The following is a 5,872-nucleotide window of genomic DNA, read 5'->3' on the forward strand; positions in this document are numbered from 1 at the left end:
AGGTTTTTGAAACGAAACTTTCCCCCCCGACTGACTGCTGCATGAGTCTCAAATCCTTTACTACAACCCATTCATTCCATACCAAAACCGATCCAAACGTCGAGAACAGCCTGCACTTAAGAAAAAGAATCCGGTGATTTTCCGGGAATTATAAAAGGAGAGACGCCGTAATATTGAACGTAGCTTTTGGCGGGAAACCCTGACGTTCTTCTAAACAGAGAGAGGTGCATTTTTACCGGGGCCTCTATCTCATAAATGCCTCAGATATGTACAGCGCGCCGATTTGCATAATTTACTGCTGTCAGAGTTATTGGATTCGAAGGATATTGGAATCCGTTGGTGTGCCGACGACAGCAATCGGATTTTGGGCGACAGAAGAGTCCTTCCTGCTTGTAGCGCTCGGCGAATCTCACTCTTGTCAGAAGGGGAAAGTAAGGTGGGTAATTAAAGATGACGCTCATAGATACAACACACTATTCAGAGGCGGTGCAGCTGAATCAGTTATAGGAATCGGTAACAGGATTTGAATGGGACTATAATTGAATCTCATTATGACGCAGTTTTGTTTTGAGAACAGATTACCATAGTTTTGGGAGCATTTCGATTTTAATTACAAATATTGTGATCAGTCCTGAGGATTCCTACAAAACTGAATGCAACAATAATAAAATTATTATTATCCTAATACAATTTCCTTGAATTTTAATGATTTACTTACATTTTTATCTATTTGCATATTAATTTGTTCATTTATTTTTTTGTTATTGTTCTGAAGCTTGAATTTCAAGTCACTTTATCCCTGTAGGCTTGTTCCATATGAATAATGTTCCTCTTCCAATAATAATAATAATAATAATAATAATAATAATAATAATAATAATAATAATAATAATAATAATAATAATAATAATATCTTTCACTGATTTTGGGTCTCTAATATTCTTAAAAGCACTATTGATGTTAATTGTAATGACAGCATAATGATAACTAATAAAACCATGTGAAGATATGAAAATTAAATGTATATATTTTACTTATTCTTTGAAAAAACACCTCTCATTCATAAATTAACAAATGCTCTGCAATGTATAAAAGGATTAGTGAAGAGTATTCTGTATTACTATCCACAGTGATATAATCTGGAAGCCTTCAGAGTCAAAGTTTCTGTCCGAAATCAGTTCTGACGAAAATCCCGAGGAGATTCTTGTCACCTGCAACTTTCACCAACAAATTTTTCCTACAACTATCACCTTCAATAATTACCTGCAACTTTCCCCTCCCCCTGCAACATTTACGTACAAACTTTCATCTTTAGCATCCTCTTTATAACTTTCCATCTGAACATAACTTTTACAGACACTTTACTACAACTTTCATCTTTAACATTCTCACCTGTCAACATTCCACATGACTAACTTTTTACCTACACTTTGCAACTTCACCTGCAACTTTTACTGAACTTTTCATCGTTTAACATTTACCTGAAAATGGTTGTGAATACACGAAGAAAATTGCTGTACCCAGGTGTTAAAACTGGAACTAGAGAGAGAGAGAGAGAGAGAGAGAGAGATGAGAGAGAGAGAGAGAGAGACATATAGCTTTGTTTGATGAAATGACTTCGTGCGAAATTCATATCAGCATAATCTGAACAACTCAGGTTACGCATTTTTATTGTGAAACCGGTGATGTTGGACAAGGCACTTCTAGAACCCATAATTACGTGTAATTGTTGGGGACTGGAAAAACACTCCTAATCCTTACAAGTTACTGATCAAACAGGGGTCGTAAAAACGGTCATCCCTGGAATAAAAAACGAGAGAAAAAAAGCAGTTGGATCTCCTCAGACAGTTTCATTTCTACAGTTCCGAAGGCGAGCGCTTTCCATTGCACATTTGTAACCGGAAATAAACTTCTAGTCTTTTAGGAAGGTACAGGGGTAAAAAACTTTGTTTTTCGTTAAATGGAGCGATACAAATCGCTTCCTTGCAAAAGCTTCCGATACCGGAGCTTCATCGCTAATTGGAAAAGAAAAAATGCAACGAGGCCTCTTACTTGGATTGAAGTTTGGTAAGACCCATCGCCATCATTAAAAAAAATGCGAACTTTATTTCTTGTATTTTTTTTTTACCCTAATATTCAAGGATTTTCTTTTTTATTGGGATATAGATAAACTGCAATCTTTTCCTTTTCCAGCGATTTCATGTGATAAACAGTCTATAATCCTTGCAGCGACAATGATTGTTAGGAAATTTGAACAAATATAACCATATTCTTACCTGTAGGGGGTAGTACGATCTGTGCACCGCACGTCACCCACGGGTTATGTCTGTCTGTCTGTCTGTCTCTCTCTCTCTCTCTCTCTGTTTCAGTTATCTTCTTCAAATTATCTTTCCCAGCATGATGTTATAGCCTACTGTTAATTAAGTTGATGCCTTAATTTAAAGACTTAGAATTATATATGAGCTCTCTCTCTCTCTCTCTCTCTCTCTCACGACTTCTTCTTCCAGAATGATACACAGCCAACTACTGATTAGTTCCTTAATACTCACTTGAGTTTCGTTTCCTAATTTACCAGACGAATTTAAATTCTCGGAAGAAAACAAAGCCGTTTTCGCCTGTTTTTCGACAATGCTTAATTACCGAGAGAGAGAGAGAGAGAGAGGAGAGAGAGAAGAGAGAGAGAGAGAGAGAGAGGATAGTTTTAATTATTTCAGATTAAATAGGTTTTCAGTTGAGAAGAATTTAATGTTGCATACTGGGAAAATATCACGGAAATTCAAACTTGGTGTACCTCAGTGCTGTCATTAACTCCTATTTTTTTATACTTTACACACACAACGTATACATATATGTACAAAAACATACGCACACTAAACTTATATTACACAGGTATATATATATATATATATATATATATATATATATATATATATATATTATATATAGTAATTATAAATTCATACAACGTCTGTTAGTTCCTGTGCACATATGTGTACAAACCCAACTAGGCTGACACTCCTGAGAAAAAGTACAAAATGAATATAGAATTGCATAGAGGAAAATAATGTCCTGTGTTGCGGAAAAGTCACTTGAAAATGTTGAGGCAACAAAGAATACGCCGTAAGCCTTGCGAAAAATTGCTGCAATTATAAATAAGAAGAGACAAGAAAACGAAAGAGCATATTTCCAGAGTTGAAGAAATAAAATTGCACACCAAACAACAAAGAAACCACTCATAGTCAGGCATAATTCTCCACTCTGGGATACAATAGAAGATATTGTTTCATGAACCACGTCGAGGTGAACATACGCACGCACACACATATGTAATCTATGTGTATGTATGTGTATATGTAACATATATATATAATATATATATTATATATATATATATATATTATATATATATAATATATATATATATAATATATATATATATATATATATATATATAATGTAAATAAATTATTAAACTATAAGAAATACGAAACCATTACAAAGGGTAAGGGTTGTGGTATTCAAGCATATAACAGAAATGAATGTGCCATTGAATACTTGATGTGAAAAAAAAGAAAAAAAAAGCAAAAAAAAAGAAACTAGATATAGACCTCTCCTCATTTTTAACAATGACGGCTGTTCTTTCGCCAAACTTCAATTTAAATAAGAGGCGTTGCTCGATTTGTGTCCAGTTAGAGCAGCAGCTTCAGAACGAAACACTTTCCCACTAACGCGTATCTGTATCGCTCCTTTATACAACGAAAAATAAGCCTTTTCTTTGCCCTGGGGGTGGGGAAGGAGCGTGAAAACACCACATTTTCCTGTTCATCTCCCAGAGTTACAGGAAAAAAAGTTTGTCGCCAGTCTCAGATGGAATTAGAGCATTGCTTACTTTCGATAACTGTCGAACTAAAACTGCCTTTCCTGGCTGAATGGAAAAATTGCTTTGCTCAGTTCAAGTGTGATTCTTGAATCAGTTTGGTTTCTAAAGTTTGTTTCTGTTATAAGAGAAAATTACGTTTATCTTACAGTATGAATTCTACAGGTATGACGATGCTATGCACGATGTGGTTTTCCTGAAAACCACTTCGTGCACAGCATTGTCATACCTTTAGTAAATTCATACTGTAAGATAACGTAGAAATACAGCGATGTCTTTCTTAACATGTAGAATCCTCATGCCTTCAAGTGAAGGCAATTTGATACTTGCATTTCTGATCAAAAGAAAATAGCAAATGCAAGTATCAAATTGCCTTCACTTGAAGTCTGAGGATTCTACATGTTAGGAAAAGACATCGCTGTATTTCTCCTTATAAAAAAAGGTTACACGTAAAAGGACCATAAGAGATTTACTGATATATCTTTTTAAAAACAGTGCTTGCGCTGGGTGTCGGGTTGGAACTAGAAATAATCAAAAGGAGTAAAACTGGAATAAAAACTTGATTTTAAAGTTTTATATTCATAAAAATATTTTTCGTTTTCATCGTAAACCACTGATTTTCAGGCTGAAGAAACCAAAAGGACACAAACAAATTCTTCATGCGGTCACAAGCTCTGGTAAGATTGTCGAACTTATTATTATTATTATTATTATTTTTTTATTTTTTTTTTTATTTTTATTTTTTTTTTTGCTCTATCCAACAGTCCCTGACCAATTCGACTGGGTGGTATTTATAGTGTGGGGTTCCGGGTTGCATCCTGCCTCCTTAGGAGTCCATCATTTTTCTTTTTTGCTTACTATGTGTGCCGTTTCTAGGATCACACTCTTCTGCATGAGTCCTGGAGCTACTTCAGTGTCTAGTTTTTCTAGATTCCTTTTCAGGGATCTTGGGATCGTGCCCTAGTGCTCCTATGATTATGGGTACGATTTTCCACTGGCATATCCCATATCCTTCTTATTTCTATTTTCAGATCTTGATACTTATCCAATTTTTCCCTCTCTTTCTCTTCAACCTCTGGTGTCCCATGGTATTGCGACATCAATGAGTGATACTTTCTTCTTGACTTTGTCAACTCAACGTCACGTCGGTCTGTTTGCACGTATCACCCTATCCGTTCTGATACCATAGTCCCCCAGAGGATCTTTCCTTTGCGTGATCGTTTTCCTATCACTCCCTCAGGTTGGTGCTTGTACCACTTATTACTGCAGGTAGCTGATTTTGTTTTTCTTGCACAGCTCCAGTGGTGGCTTTTGCCACTGAATCATGCATCTTTTTGTACTGGTTCTGCAAGTGCCGGGCATTCGCTTGTTCTATGTGGTTTATGGTTTCATTTTTTGTATTGCACTTCCTACATATGGGAAGAGATGTTTATTCCGTCTATCGTTCTTTGAACATACTGGTTCTTAGGGGCCTGATCTTGTGCCGCTGTTATCATTCCTTCAGTTTTCCTTCTTTAGCTCTCCCCTCTGTAGCCATTGCCACGTGTCATCGCTGGGCTAGTTCTTTAGTCTGTCTCATGTATTGTCCGTGCATTGGTTTTGTTGTGCCAGTCCTCCTGCTTCTGTCTGTCATTCTCCTGTCTCTGTATATTTCTGGGTCTTCATCTCTACTTTTATTAGTCCATTCTTCCCATGCACTCTTGGAGAGCCGCTCGCCTTCACTGGTTTTCAGATTTATTGCCCCAGTGCTCTGTTCTCGATGTTGACGCAGTCCTCTATACTTAGTAGTCCTCTCCCTCCTTCCTTTCGTGTTATGTATAGTCCTGTCCGTATTTTGCTCTTGGGTGTAGTGCTTTTTGTGTATTGTCAAATGTTTCCTGGTTTTCTGATCTATGCTGCGGAGTTCTGCCTTTGTCCATTCCACTATTCCTGCGCTGTATCTGATTACTGGCACTGCCCATGTGTTTATGGCTTTTATCATATTTCCGGCGTTGA

This window comes from Macrobrachium nipponense, chromosome 18 (assembly GCF_015104395.2).
Source record: "Macrobrachium nipponense isolate FS-2020 chromosome 18, ASM1510439v2, whole genome shotgun sequence".
NCBI classification, from domain to species: domain Eukaryota; kingdom Metazoa; phylum Arthropoda; class Malacostraca; order Decapoda; family Palaemonidae; genus Macrobrachium; species Macrobrachium nipponense.